General features: G+C 37.7%; 1 protein-coding gene across 4 annotated transcripts in view; it reads left to right on the top strand.

Moving 5' to 3' along the window:
* Positions 1-454: 454 nt before the first annotated feature.
* Positions 455-16,469, top strand: part of TCF20 (transcription factor 20) — a 62,369-nt gene continuing 46,354 nt past the window's right edge. For 2 of the 4 annotated variants that reach the window (XM_081957307.1, XM_081957305.1), the window contains exon 1: positions 12,100-12,355. The gene's annotated coding sequence lies outside the window, so the exon portion shown is untranslated. Of the gene's footprint in view, positions 598-12,098; positions 12,356-16,469 lie in introns of those variants that run through there. The other 2 variants (XM_081957306.1, XM_081957308.1) reach the window with 2 other exon arrangements.

The following is a 16,469-nucleotide window of genomic DNA, read 5'->3' as shown; positions in this document are numbered from 1 at the left end:
ATTTTAATACCTTCTCCAATTCTCTCCCTTTGTCCAATTCTTCCTACCCCTTAACGTTTACTGATGTTGACTGCTAATCTGGGTTTACTCTTGAAGATGGGAGGAGACAAACAGACACAGAAAAATGTTTTCCTTAATTATGATGACTATTTTTTCTTAATCCATTTTAAATTAGTTTTTTTCATAATTAAATTTGTTTCTAGTGTGTATGTGCAAACATGTTTTGTGTGTTTTATTTATATTGACATATTTTGCTAGCATTTCTTCTTGTGATCCTTTGTTACTCTTGCAGATATGTGTTTGAATAAGAGCCTTTTCCCCCTCCCCTTTCCTTTTTTAAAAAATCCTCCCTGCTCCATCCTGCAGTGAAGTCACAATCCAGTGTTTGTAGACTTCATGTGATGTCACAGAATCAGTCTTGTGACTTCACTTGCAGTCTCAAACAGAAGGTGCAAGACGGTTTAGAAGAGAGGGGAGAAGAAAAAAAAAGGACCTCTTCCCTTGCCCTCACTCTCTTCGTTGTAAATCCAGTAGCTGAGATACATCGGGTGGGGAGAAGCAGCAGGAAAAACAGCCGAGAATGATGTCTGAAAACAGGTACAGTAGAACTGGCTTTACGTTCGGCTTCTGGTTGGAAGTTCCAGTTGCCCCGCAGAGGCCAGATTTTGCAGACCATGCGCACGTGGGGGAGGGGGTGGTGCTGCTGGGGGTAATGTGTGTGTGCGCGCGTATCACCCAGTGACGCTCTGGCTGCACTGTGCCATCGGCTGTAGTGTGTTTGTGTGTGTGTGTGAGAGAGAGAGAGGGAGTGCGCGCAGGGGGAAGGAAGCAGTGAGCGATGGCAGGCGAGCGAGCCGCTTTAGTCCATTTCTCAGAAGCAGGCAGCTGGCGTCCTATTGGGCTGGCCGCGACGAGCCTCCTCCTTGTCCGTTTCAAAAGGCCGCAGCTGCTCGCTGCAGTCTGTCTTGCGGCTTTGCGCATGTGACACAAATGGGTTATTGCGCTTGGGCGCCTCTTAGGTGGATGTCGTATTTTCTGTTTTACTTTTGCTTTGCAGGCTACTTAGGGCCGGGGTGGTAGCAATTTGCCCAGAGCAAAGAGAGCACAGGGAAAGAGAGGGGTCGTATTCTTCAAGCCTTCGGTTTTGGGGGAAGGGGTTGACGATTTGGGGGGGGGGGGCGGTGTTGATTCTTTGGCGAGAAAGAAAAAAAAAAAACCACCCACATCTCGTTCTCCATCTTTTGACTGACGACATCATAATAGCAATGCGGATGCATTAGCAGCAGTAACCGCCGCCGCCAAAGCAACATTCGGTTTCCCTCCCCTGCCGGCGGGTGCGTTTGCCTAAGCTTTCGCCGCCCCTCCTTTTTCCTCTTTTTAGCTCCGTTTTTTTTTGTCATTTGTAACAAGGTGTTTGGTTTTGCAGGGGTAGCAAATGGGTGGCTTCTCCTGAGCATTCCGGTATAATCTGGCTCGTATAAGAGAATCAAACTAGAGGCATTTAAGCGACACAGCAAAGGGGGGGGGGGGTGTTTCTTTTTGGGCTGCCCAGAACCGTCATTTTCTATTTCCATTTTGTGCTTTGCTTCAGAAAGACGAAGCACAAGGCGGAAGGATGCGCAACGTTCTTTTTATCTCTCCGCATTTGTTAAATGCATGGCTCCGGAGGAGGGAGGATTTAAAGGGTAGTATTTTAAGTGAAGGGTGCTCTCCTGAAGAGGACCCTGTCCTTCTCTTCCCATCTAGGAAGGCGTTTACTGATAAAAAATAGTCCTCTTGCTTCCTTTCCAAAACATTAATTCTCATTGATTATTGGGTATTGATTGAATATTTTGTGCTTTACCATCATAATATCCAGAATGTCCTTTTGTTTGCTTCCTGGTAACAGGCCAACAATGTAAAAAATAAAATAAAAAATAGGGTAGCAGCAGCTGGGATGACTTTCAATCTTAACTAGATTGAAGTGAGATCCCCCAGGATAATTGATTTTTCGCTGTCCTTTTACTCTTCCACTTATTCTTCCTTTAATATTTTCTGCAATTTTACTAATGTATTGAAGATTGATGCAGAAAGGCAGCTTTGCCACCATTGACCTGGTTTTTAAGGGCAAATAATATTCATTGCAAAACCTTAACTCCAGATAATAGTATTAATGATAGTGGATCACAAACAAGAGATCCTATGTGAATCCCAGACTTGCCTGAAAGTTGCTTCCAAACTGAGTCTAATTTTAGTTCCAAATGTATGAATGACAAGCAAGAGGCATTGTAGGGTAATGAAAACAGTGATTCTGAATTATGGGTCGTCTGACTATTTTAATCCAAAAATGGAGCCATCATAATAGAGTACTTGATGCTATCATAAGTCAGTGCATTGTTGTCTGAATCTTTCTGCATCATTACAGCAGAAAGACGGAGATGCAAGTTTTCTATGATAGTGTATATTGTAACTTAAATATTATTTATCCTTTCAGACTTTAAACATCTCCACTAGAAACCCTTAAAAAACCTGGTTCTTCTCACACATGTGCACTGTGCTAAGTATGGACCCTAGATAATGAATTGGAGAATTCTAACCAGGATTACTTGCTTACAAAATATATTTGTCCCACAATAGCTTGCATTGTGCCTATGTTGTAATCTGGTTTAGGTGCTAATAAAGACTTTAAAATTGTTCCATTTTAAAACATTTTAGGTGAGTTTAATGCTTTTAGAGTTTTCCACTTTTATTTTATTTTTATTGTATTTTATTTTAATTTCTGGATTTTACTTTTACCATATGCTGTTTGTATTAGTTTTCCTTTCTATTATATTTTTATAGTTTTGCACTTCATATTTTGATTGATTGTATAATGCCCACCCAATTTCAGTTACTAGGTAATATAAAATGCACAGGGAATATAAACTGAGATCAAACACCACTGCTTACTAGCATTGATGATGTTACCTACTTTGGGTAATTGAAGGTCTGCAAGAAAAAAAAAGATCCCAGAGTACCAAGGATTTCTCATTCCCATGAAGCCTGGCTTTCTCCTCCCCCCCCCCCATTCTGCCACACCCAAGCATATGCATTAAATAATGTATCTAAAATATATCCAACAAAGAAAATGTATTAATTTTCTATATTGGATTTACAAAAGAAATGGTTAAAAGTTTTAAGAATTTTGTCTGGAGGGCAAAGAAAAAGTGAAAAGAAATTAAGTTCTAGGATATTATTTGAAAGACTAAAGTTCAATATTGTTATAGGTAGAAGGAAGGAATATAAGATTGGTTTATTTGATCATGGTTAAAATAGATGTAGCTTTAATGGAATTTGCTGACATCAGGACTGAAATGACAAAGCTTTAATGATTTGTGTATAGATAAGGGATGGGATATGGGAAGAGCCCATAATTTGTTGCATTTTAAGAGGAAGTAATGTTACTAAAAATGTTTATACTTGTGATGAAGAGGGAAGTACTTTATGTCTTTTGTTTTTATTTAGCATATTATTATTTTTTACTTCCTTTTTTTTCTGTACTTTGTATGTTTTCTTTTTAGTCTTCTATTTTGTATTTGTATTGTTGTAATGGTAATGTAATGGTAATAAAATTACTATTAAAAAGTTCTAGTAGATTAGATAGAACCTTCCCATAACGCAGCCATATTGAGTATGTCAGAGCAAGGCCTGGGTCTCCAAATCTTTTTATAACAGTTTTCACTTTATTTCCCATGACAAATCTTTAACTGACAGCCCTGCAATTTCCTGGATCTTCCTGTGAGCCATTCCTAAATGGGAGTTATGCCTGTCATCTACCAGTCTTCAGTTTCAAAGGCTGAATAGAGGCAGACTACCTACCATATTTTTCGGAGTATAAGATTCACTGAAGTATAAGACACACTTGGGGAGTGGGGGGGCCAAAATGAGCAAAAAATGGCCCCTTTTTGAGAAAACAGGTCCATTTTTGTCAAACAAATTGCATGCATAGCCTTATGGACGCTTATAGAGTGCTGCTGGGAGCTGGGGGGGGGGGCAAAAAATGAGCCTGTTGCTCATTTCTGCCCTCTCCAGCCCCCAGGAGCTCTCTGAAAGCCGCCTACAAGCTATGCATGGCCATTTTGGTGAAGGGATGGAGTTTTGGGAGGCAAAAAATGCTGTATTCAGTGTATAAGATGCACCCAGATTTTCAGTCTCTTTTTTTGAGGAAAAAAGCTGTATCTTATAGACCGAAAAATACAGTAATTACCTATTCTAGTTAGGAGATACACAGTCTGGTGGCTGGATGCCATCAGGACCTGGTGATTGGTTGAGGTCCAGTTTCTCAATAAAATCTAGTACTACTTCTCTTGTCACCATTATATGGCTTGGGGATCTGCCCCAATTTTTCTCCTGTGAAGACAGAAACAAGGAAATTGTTCAGTTTCTCTACAGTTTCCTTTTCTCCTCTTAACATACCCTTGATTCCTTCTTCCAGAAGACCAATGATCTCCCTGGCTAGTTTCCTGCTTCTAATGTATTTGAAGAATCTTTTATTATCCATCTTCACAATCTGGGTAATATGCTCCTTGGATTTATTTATTTATTTGCCTCCCTTGCTGACTCTTTGCATTTATTTGGCCAGAGTTTGTTTCCTTTTGCGTTCATTAGACCAGGCTTTCTACTTTCTTACTGTATATGGTCAATCATCCAAGTCACGATTGTCCCAAAGGTGCTTTTCAAAAGGTAACTGGACTTTCTTGGTGTCTTTCCTTGAAAACATTTGATTTCTCATACAAGAAGCTTCTTTAGTTCTCAGCTTCTTGGATGAGAAGTGAAACATTTTCAAGGGAAAAAAACCAAGAAAGTTCATTTGCCTTTTAAAAAGCACCTTTGCCACATTTGCTTAATGCTTTCTTGGCCCTAACAGCTTCTTCTACAATGCTGGTAAACCATGTCCTCTTCTTGGACTTTGGGGTCATTTTTCTAAAAAAGATTTTAAAGCCTCTATTATTGTTGGTTTTAAACCACAACAAAAGTTATTATGAAATGAGCTTGCCCTTTCAACCTTTCCTTTGATTTTCTTTTTCACTAGTCCTGATGTTGAGAAGTTCCCTTTGTGAAGTCAAATAATAATTATGTGGAACTTGTGTATATTGCTTCTTTGTATATTAATTTTATTGCATCATGGTTACTGTTCCCAGTTGGACACTTATAAATATACTATAACCAAATGGTCCAGTGCAGTCATTTATAGTATATTTAGAATTTTACTTGTCATGGTTTTAATGCACATTCACCCAGTCAATGTGTGGGTAAGTGAAATTTCCAAAATTACAAGTCGTGCTTTTGGGGATTCCTCTCTGAGATCCAGATCTTATTGAGCATCTTGGTTAGGGGACAATTATACACTCTTGAGTGTACGATTAGCCTGTTTTTCTGACTTGATGTTTCTACCCAGAGCATTTCCACAATTGGCTTGCACTAAGGAATTACATCGCTTTCAAACTAGTGGTTGAATTTCTCCAACCGACCAAGCCAAAATCAAACAAGCTTAATGGCACAATATATGAACTCATCTTCCCTTTAATTAATCATATGGGAAAGTAGAAAGAAGTTTGGAGTTCTCTTCCCAGTAATAAACATTTTAACTGTAGAAAAAATGCTTTGCTCTTGCAAGCCCAATTAAACAGTAGCATTTTGAGTTCCTAGCTATTGTAATACAGTTTCAGAACAGAGTATTCAACAGTGCATGTTGAAAACAGCTAGGCCTTTTCCACAAGGTTAGGAAGCTTTGTTAGGAAGCAAAATGTTTCAGTTAATATAAATTCTATGACTAAAACTGTTCTACATGATAGATGTAGATTTGAGTCAATGGAGATGAGAAAGTTGAAAAAACTCATGGAGTTACCTGATTATTTTATTAGGAGATTTTAAATCTTAAAGTTCAGTTACTTTTTTTAAGGGATGGCGTTCTTCTTTATAGCCATGCTAATGTATTTTTCTTCCAACCGCCAAGTCAGAAAGAGAGCCACAAAAACTGTGCTGCCCCCATAGTCTGGTATTTGAAATACAAAGCAGAAAAGACTGAATCAGAATGCTATTCTGTTTTATGTTTCTTTCTCTGCTTCTTCTTAAAACATGCTTCCCCTAAAACCCTGTTTGTTAGAGTCCCTTCTCTTTCTTTCCTTCATTATACATACATATATGCATGTACGCCCCACATATTTTTCCAATTTACATTCTCCTTACCAATATTCACATCTGTATGCGTGTGCAGCTGCGTGCGTGTGCACACACACACCTTATAATGTACACATGCACAAATAACAAACTTCTTGATTGACAGATCTATTGATTTCCTGAGATTTTGATATTCCAGTTAACAAAAATAAAAAAAATTGAGCTTCATTTCTAAAACCCCTTTTGAAGGCTCCCCCTCCCCCACGATTGTGGCTGAAAAATCTACATGTTGATATTATTTTTAAGGAGAGGAACTTTCAGAAATTGTTATGTAGGCTCTGAATGTTGGAGGTAGCAGATTATCTGGGCCCATTTCAGGCAGGTATTTAGTACAAATAAGTCCTGGTTTTGCTTGTAGATAAACTATGGTGGAGTCAGGATGGAGGTGATGCATCTTGATCTCAATGGCTTTTGCTTTTCATACCATCAACCATGGTATCCATCTGGACCAGCTTCTGGAGTTGGGAATGGGAGGCACTGTTTTACAGTGGTTGACTTCTTTCAGGACCAGTTCCAGTTGTATTGGTTTGGGGAGAGGTCATTCCTTAGCCCCCTTCTGTGTGGTGCCATAGAATTCAACTCTGCCTCCTTCTATTCAACATCTACATTAAACTAATGGGTGAAATCAACAGCTCAGCTAATGTAATGCATACTACATGAGGTTGACCTTGGAGACCACTTGGAAGCTTCAACTGGTCCAGGCAGGGAGTTATGGGCATGCTTTGTACTCTGCTCTCAGAGCTGATTTTAGCCTTACAAGGTACTCCAGACAAAGAGCATAACCGGGAATACTAGCTCTATCTTTATTGTAAGGTTACATTAAAAGAATCTTACAAGTCTGAAGATACCTCCCCCCCCCCAATCCTTCACTTTTACTATCCCAAAAATAAGGCAGGGTCCTTTCTTACCCTAACTGTTGTCCCAAACCTTATCTAGGATGGTTGGTGCTCCTTTGATGGATGTTAGCTGTTGGTAAGATGTTTTTGAGTTTCAAATTTTTGGAGTCTCTTCTTTTCTTTTGTCTTGAGTCTGGTTTGTTGGCTGTTGTTTCTCTATTTTTTTAATATTTGGTGTGTTGTGAGCTACTCAGATTCAGAAGTTGGGCAAAATTTATGTTCTTACTTTTGGTATGACACCTAGATAAGAATTTTAAATTATAATCCTAGTTTATAAACAGAATTGCCCCATGTGGATACTATATTTGATCTTATACTAACTGAAATTCAGATTCATGCTAAAAGGCAACTAAATGACTACAGTAGGCTTTTATTACTGGAAAACATATATACCCATAGTTATTTTTAGTTTGTGCCCTTCAAATATTGCCTGTAAAATGTCCACCCTTTAAGCAGAACTTTAAAGATCAGTAATATGAACACTTCCTTTATTATGTATTCAAATACATCCAAGTGATCAGCTAATCCTTCAGAATATAATTATACAGCTATTTCCAAATAGCAAATTATGAGATACTACTACTGTATTGTCAAACAGTGTATCTTATAAGGCAGACTAACAAAAGCTTTTAAAATCTAATAATAGATTGGCTTTAAATAATGGAAAGAGCTCCATTAGAGGATCCTGCTATTATTATTTTATCTGATATACCTGATAATCCATATTTTCATGCTGTAAAACACTTCAGTTCATGAATCAACAGCTCAAATTGCTTTTTAAAAAAACTAGTTGTGTTTTCTCCCATAATTGGTTGACAATGTTAGTTGTATCTGAACCACCGGCTTAAATCGCACATGAATGGTTCACTTCTTGCCCAATGTATATAATTCACATTTCAATTATCAAATTAACTTGGTGGGGGGAAGTGTTACGTTTAAGTATAGGATGTATAGGAAGAGAGCCTTTTTTTTTTACATGGCACCTTCCATCTGAAACATCTGTTCCCCCAGAGTTTATACTTGCTCTGATCCTTCTGCCCTTTCATAAGGCCTGGAGTCCCAAATGTGTGGTTAAGTGCTTATCATGTGTTAATTATGTATTAGGTTTTTTTAAAAAAATCTGGACTGCCATATATGTTATTTACTGTTTTATTGTAAAATACAATGTTTCATTTTAAATCATTGTTAGCTTCTCAGAGTCTGGCATTTGAGATGGACTTACCTTCACTCTATAAACTAAATGAGTAAATCTATAAAGAGATAGAGAGAGATAAATAGAGAGAGAGAAAAAGAGAGATACACTTAACATCAATAACTTCACTTTTGTTACAGGCCCTGATTATGGAACAAGGCAGTACCTACCTGTTACAGTTTAGCAGAGGCCTAACAGTGCAGGTAGTCCTAACTTACTTCCACAGTTGAGCCCAAAATTTATGTTCCTCAATGAAACATTTGTTAAGTGCCTTTTGCCCATTTTACAACTTTTCTTGCCACTGTTGTTAAGTGAATCATTGCAATTGTTAAGTAAGGAACATGGCTATTAAGTGAATCTGGCTTCCCTGTTGACTTTGCTTGTCAGAAGATCGCAAAAGCTGATCCCATGAACTCAGGACACTGCGACCATCATAAATATGAACCAGCTGACAAGTATCTCAATTTTGATTATGTGACCATGAGGATGCTGCAATGGTTTTAAGTGTGAAAAATGGTCATAAGTCACTTTTTTCAGTGCCGTTGTAATTTTGAACAGTCACTGAATGAACTGTTGTAAGTCAAGGACTTAGGACAACCTGTATTCATTTTATTCATACCTTTAGAGTTTTTAATAATTTATATTTGTAGGTTGCCCGGGTCATTAATAAAAATGATTGGCATATAGCTTTTTAAAATAAGTAGAATAATTTATTGTAGGTGTGAATGGAAATATTCTTACAAATTTTTTTTTGCTTTAAGTAGTTCTAATGTACTATTTACATCATTTGATTTTTTAGAAATTAAAATACTACCAGTCTTCGCAGGTTGCTATTCAGTTCTGGTATGATTTCAGGAGAAAGCTGATTGTTCAGCTGCTAAAAATTTCTCACAAGAGATAATTTATTATTTTCCCTGTTCCTCACTGAACGAAATAAACATGAAGTCTGGTAGCACCTTTAAGACTAACCAAGTTTGTTAAGTCATAAGCTAGTGTGAACTACTTCTCAGTTTGTGTTTATTTTCTTGTCACGGATTGACAAAACCTTTTCCCCAATCTCCCTGATGGAGTTACTCTGCTCTAAAATTATATTTAAAGTAACCATGACTTGATTATTTATGCTTCTTTTTTTTAAAAAAAGTTTAAATCTCCAAAACAATGTTTGCATAAAAATATTTCCATAAAACATACTGTAATTGAGCACACTTTTAAAAGAGGAAATATAAAAAGAGGTAATCCCAATAGTAGCATTTTTCTATATTGCCAACTAGGGATGCTTCTAATGATTTAGATAATGGAGATTTATTGAGTTACTGCCCTCTTCTGCCATGCTGGGGACAGTTTTTGCCAGCTAACTATAAATCTTGGGTGAAAAAATATTGCTGTTCTGGCACTGGTTGGAGAAGAGAAAGATTCTCATTTCAACTTGTGATGCTTCTGTTGTCATTGTTCAAGGATAGTTGTGTTCAGTATCTAGTTGTATTTGTTACCCCAATACAAATCATGTGATTTAAGAAGAGAGGAAATTAGGATGGGGGGAAAAATGTAACATCGTCTCTTCTGCACATTATCCCACAGTTACAAAGTGTAAAGTATAGTGTGTTGTAATACACCTCTCCTCTATGTGAAATTACTAAGACACTACTGGATAAAGTAATATTCTATTGTTTTATAACCCTCACATTCTGACAAGTTACAAATGACTTGCAGTTTTTCTTCAAGCTAAACTTACTCATAATAAACACATTCCTGGAAACATAATTTTTTTCCAGAAACAAATTCCTAAAACAAAGCTTAAAGAACTAAAACTTGCAAAAAACAAAACCTTCAGCAGCATATTGATTATAATTTACTCCACATACATGTACTAGGTTGTGATTAGTCTTTAAGAGTTGATTCGCCATATTATTGTTATTGAGCAATCCAAATTCATGAACAGGGCCTACACAGATATTACTAGATCTCCTGTTCTTAAGGAAATTCTGATTTCATTCTTCTTTTGGAGATATTTGGATCCATTATACTAACAATCATTATTCTGTATAATCATATTTATCATGGTCTTAGTACATGTTTTGGGGAATGTATTATATGAACTAAGTTATTAGCAAACCAAATATCTCAAGAATTTAAGATGTTGGTGTATGAGGCCTGTTTTTCCATTTGTGCTGTTTAAACAAAAGCATCTATAACAGGGGTTTGAAATTTTCAGCCCGTGGGCCGGATTCGTCACACACTGGCCACCCCCACCCCCGATTTAGCGAAGGGGGGGAAAGTCATGATAATGTGACATGTCATCGCAAGTTTGACACCCCTGCTCTATAACATATGCAGTGTACTCTGAATAATTCTAGGATAAGGATACAAATATAAAAAAAATGGAATAAAGATTCTGACGGTAGAATGTTTTCTGCAATACTTGCTTAAACAGTGGAGAGAATGAAAGGCTGGCTTTGTCTCAGTAAAATTCCTTTATCTTCTCAAAATAGAACTTCAGCAAAATGTATTTTTATGTTGGGTACTGTAATACAGATAGTCCTCACTTAATGACCAATCACTTAACTATGGTTTGAGATTATAGCAGACCCTCAGAAGGTATTTATGACCCAGTTCTGGAGTGCCAACAGAGAGACACAACCCCATATACAGTCACATGACTGCACTTTGGATGCTTAGCAACTGGCTCTTTTACAGCCAATTGACGCATTTCATGGTCATCTGACAATTTACATTTCCAGCAAAAAATACTCATAGGAATGCACTGACTGACTTAATAACCATGGTGTTCATTTAATGATTGGCACATTCTCTTGACCACTGTGGCGTTTACCACTACTACAAAACAGATTGTAAAATCAGGTCACGTGGGTGCCTCAACTTATAACCATCATGACTTACAATGGAAAGTCCAGTCTAACCAATTTCATTGTATTTAAGTACAATGGCTTTAAGATTATCCTTATACTATGGTCCTCAGTCAAGGACTAACTCTATATACTCTTATCTGCCAAAAAGATGTTACCTGATTTCTTTTCATGTTTAGCTACTGTATCATATATTCTTAACACTGGTCCTCTACAACTTGTACATCAACTTTCCAATTGAAAAGCTACCATTATGACAAAGTTCGAACTTTAGATCTGAGAGAAGACAGTACACTTATCAAGAATAACTAATGTTCACAATAAATGTTTGCATAATAGAAACTTGGAAATATGAGTGGCCTCCAGGAACATGTCCCATTTCTGCACCAGCCTTTTTCAGTGTAACCGACTAGTGTTACCTTTCATATTGATATATATATGTTGGACTTAGCAAAAGATTACTGTAATACCTTATTTGGCCACTTACTTCAGAGGACATCCAACAGATCCCCAAAGTTCACCTTCCTGGGGTTCCAAATATAGGTTGGAAGAAGCACACATTTTAGTGTTCTATTCACAACTTCTTGGTGGGGTGAAGTTATTGAGTAGGGAGTAGCAGTTTCAGTCATATAATTGCAACCCATACTTGCAGTTTCATTCTCCAAAGCCCTAGTTCAAAGTTTTGCTTTAAAGTAATTCTGCGCTGAATGGAAAATGAAACGCATTACACCGTTAATGTGTCCATAGAGGCGACAAAATGCCGTTTTCGCAGCGTTTCCTCACAATCAACCACTAGTAAACCTGCTTTCTCATTACCGACCGAGGGACGCTTAACCGGCGCTACCTCTTTAAATACTTGAACTAGAGGGTGGTGCCCGCTGCTCATTTTTTTATGCGCTTTTGAGGGAGGGAAGCACGCACGCACGCACGCTCCGCCCGCATCGCCCGCTGTCTCGTACTCCTCCCTTTTGCGCGCGCTCTCTTGCCCCTTCGCCATTGGCCCGACTTGGTCAGCTGACCCTGTGTTATTTCCTGCGTGTGTCTCTCTGTGAGGGGAGAATGGAGAGACAAATCTTCGGTCTGTTACTGCGGAGCCGCTTCCGGACAGAAGCAGATCCCTGCTGCCCCACGCGCCACTGAAAAAAAAACTTCTCCACTCCGCGCTCCCCTCTGTGGGGGGGAGCGGGGGGGAGAACGAGGCTTGGGTAATGACTTCCATACGTTTAAAGCCGTCCTGCGGGCCTTGATGGAAGGGGCGGGGTGGGAGAAGGAGACGGTGCCAGGCAGTTTCTGGGCCGCAGCATCGGGGTCTCCTTCCCCCAACCTATGTAGGTGCCTGGGCCAGGAACGCGGGCTACTAAGAGAGGGGGCACTTAGAGTGGATCGGAAGTGGGGAGACGGCAGAAAGTCCTTTATTTCGGCGAAATCCGCCCCTCGGGAGTTCCTTCACAGACCTTTTAGTTCCCTGTCATACTTCCGTGCTTGGTTCCTTTCGTTATGTACACCTCGAGGAGAAGAAAGGGGTCTGAGGGGAAAGTATAATGAAGGGATTCAAAGGTTTGTTCTGGGAGGAAGAATAGTAAAATAGCGTTTCTTTCAGTAGTTGAGTCTCATTACTTTTCCTAATATTTTTTTCTCTTAAGGTAGTAGCCCTAGTCTTATGCACCAGTTGTAAGTTAAGCACTTGCATGTACTTCTACAAAAATATTTGTGGATGTTTTTATAATGGTATTTACTGGTGGTTATTTAAAAATACTAACTTCAAAAATAGTTTACCCCTCACATTTAGTTGCCTAGATGAACCATTACAAACCACAGATCTGAGGGGGGGGGGTGTTCATCTGCATTGTTTTAACTAATAATATATCTCATGATTTTTGACACTACCATCAATCTGCACAAGATGAGTGGAGTCATGTCAACGATTTAATGATTTAGTGTTGATACAGCAGAAAATATAGAGATATGAATAGATGAGTTTTCATGAATGGTAAAATAGCTTTTAGGTGGTAGATATATGTGTAAGCAGTTTTTAATCAGATTTAATAGCAATACCACTTAAGACTTATATACCATTTCAGAGTGCTTTACAGCCTCTCTAAGTGGTTTACAGAGCCAGCATTTCCCCCAACAATCTGGGTCCTCATTTTACCAACCTTGGAAGAATGGAAGGCTGAGTTGAGGAGGATTGAACTGCTGGCAGTCAGTAGAATTAGCCTGCAATACTGCATTCTAACCACTGCACAATCATGGCTGCTGCTGCTTTTTTATTTTTTATTTTTTATTATCATTATTATTATCATTATTATTATTATTATTCCACTTTATACAATTATTAAAATATATACTCCCTTTGGTGAAGTAATATGACACTTCAGTTGTAGGTACTGTAGTTATATAATTGAGAACATAATTCACAATGGCAAGCTATCATAAGCAAAGTGTGGCTTCAGTTTCTGTTCAGCCATTAAGCTCTGTTAGTGGTAAGTTTGCCATAATTATCTTGCAGTGATTATAGTTGGTAATTATAATTGAATTTGAATTTCTTAACCAAAAGCAGAATATTAGTATACAACCTACATGCTATATATTTTATATATAATGCTGCACTTTTTGTGGAACTGACTACTTGATCTTGCATGATGATGTCTTCAGCAGTTTACTTGGCACTTTTTCACTTAGTCAGATCACCTGCCAAATTCCTGATCTCTCCTGTAGCACATAGTATTTTCCAAAAATTACTTTTTCTTTCCTTTTTGGATTTTGAGTAACTTAAAGCAATAAAATATGATTCACGTTTTCCATCTAAGTAAGAAAGTCAATGAATCCAATAAGGTCCAGAAGCAATTTGTAAAGGAGACAGACATTACAGAACTCTTGGTGACTTTTGGGGGGGGGGTGGCCTCCTGAGGGGTGGGGACTGTATCACTATCATTATCAGTAGTTCACTCTTTTTCCACATTGCGAGGTATCCATTACTTCCATGTTGCCTATCTCTAGTTTACTTAATAGGTTTCAGATAGACTGAAACGTATTAAGGTTTGTCTTTGTTCTAGATAAAGAATTAGCAGAGGGAGCAGGACTAGGAATCAGTTCATACAGTAGCTATAAACCACCTTGATTCCGAGTGGCAGTGTTAGTTATGCATTTCGACCCCACTGTTATAGAAAGTCTGTTCCTATTAGAAATATTGTTGCTATCATCACTGAGAGGCTAAGTACCTAGCTTAAAACTAGAGACTTCAAAACAGAGGAGGCTGAGAAGTAATTGTAGTGAGACTGTTGCTATTCTAAGTATATGTAGAAAATGATAAAATTCATATTTGTTGCAGTTAGCTGGAGACGGTCTTTATTTTAACATGTGAGGTTGATTCTGCTTTTGTGCATAGGTGTGCTTTGACTTGTTGAATCCTGGTGACTGCTTGGACAAATCCCTGCAATTTTCTTGGCAAGGTTTCAGAAATAGTTTGCCATTGCTTGCTTCCTAGGGCTGAGAGAGAATGACTGGGTAAAGGTCAGTCTCAGCTGGCTTTGTGCCTAAGGCAGGACTAAAATTCCTGGTCTCCTGATTTTTATCCTGCAGCCCTAATCATTCTGCCAGACTGGGTCTCTGAAATTAGTTCATAGCCACCTCTTAAATTTTCCTAGAAAATATATGTTGCTGAATATTTTATATTTGTAATTTTTCATCTATATAATAATATATGTTTCTCTGTTTTCTGGATTTTACCCGTGTAGAGTGAACTCTTGTTTATCAGATCACTTTTGTTCATCGCAGTACTTTTAAGATATTATCTCTGATGTTTTAGTTACTACATAACTGTGTAGTCCGTAAATTATTTTTATTGTTATAGGTAGTATTTGACTTCTGACCACAGTTGGGACTGGAATCTCAATTATTGAGGGAAGGGGTCATTAATTAGATACCCATGTAAGTGCTTCACGCAATGACCATAATTGCAGAACTCCTAGTTGCAGTTATTAAGCAATCTCTCAGATTGTTAAGTGAATAGAGTGAAAGGCTGCTTGCTGGGAGGATTTCAGTTTCATGTGAATCTGAAATCCTTCTGGCAGACAGTCCTTTCACTCTCAACATTCCTGCAGCCCATCAAAGGATTTCTTCCATTCACGGAAGGGAAGCTGAAATCTTCATGATTTTGGCTCCTGGAATTCACCAGGGGATTTCAGCTCACCTTCATCCGCTCTGTTTGCAACCTTCCCTGCTGGCTTCCCCATTGACTTTCTGATGATCACAGGTCACTTAGCAACCAGTTGTAAATGTAAGCCAATTACCAAGCATCTGACCTGCAGTCATATAACGGATGTGTGATGTTTTATGTCAGTCAGGTGGTAAAACACTCTTTCTGAGGTTCTTAACTTTGGACAGTTGAGGACTACCTGTATATGAAGGACTGGGAATCTTGGGTTTCATATTTGCAACATTTCCAGTAAAATTTGGCCTACCTATTTCACAGTGGCACATAATCAACTCAGGCATGTTTTGTATGCTCACTATGGCCCAAATGTTTTAGTTGCTTCCAAGAAACCTGAAGTGTTTTTAATGGAGTTGATGTCTAAAACATAATCCATATTATATTTCTATCAAAAACTAAAGAATAATTCCAGAGTTGATATAACAGCATTTACAGTTTCTGTTTTAAAGAATTAAACATTATAGAGTGATTGCTGGCCTTAAAAATAATTAAATTGGTTTCAGTGGATTTAAGTTTAAAATTGATTCATCAAAGGTTTTTATTTCAAGTCTACACCCCAAAGAATTGCCATGTGATTTTCTTGATTGTCAGTGTAAAAAATATGAGTCATTGACTCATATGATTTGGTCTTATTAGTCATTGACAGCTTTTTGAAATAACATATTAATGTATGTAACTAGATTTGTAGAGAAATCTTTTAATGTTAAAGATATTAATGTGTTGAATTATTCCATATTCACACATATACACATGTTTGTGTAGGTGTATGGGCAGCAACATGATGGAGATTTTAATAAGTAATTTATCTTAAGATGAATCTTATTGTAAAATAAATACCTTAATTTTTATTTTTGTTCAGTTTTTTTTACCAGTTACAATTATTTATTTTTGTACTATGGAGGGTTTGTTTCTTTTTCATGTATAGATGATGTGCTAGATCTGTTTGCTGACATTATATATCCAAAACAGTGCTATCAGAGAGATATGAAATGGTATGAGAATGAGATGACATAAGCTTTTTTTTTGAGAACGGATCATCCCAAACAAACAATAGAATCAGTGTGGTCAATATTACAGACTACTCGTTTAATATTATAGGATGCAAG

The sequence above is a fragment of the Natrix helvetica genome (genome assembly GCF_964273705.1).
Source record: "Natrix helvetica genome assembly, chromosome: 6".
NCBI lineage: Eukaryota > Metazoa > Chordata > Lepidosauria > Squamata > Natricidae > Natrix > Natrix helvetica.
This window is presented reverse-complemented; position numbering and strand designations above follow the sequence as displayed.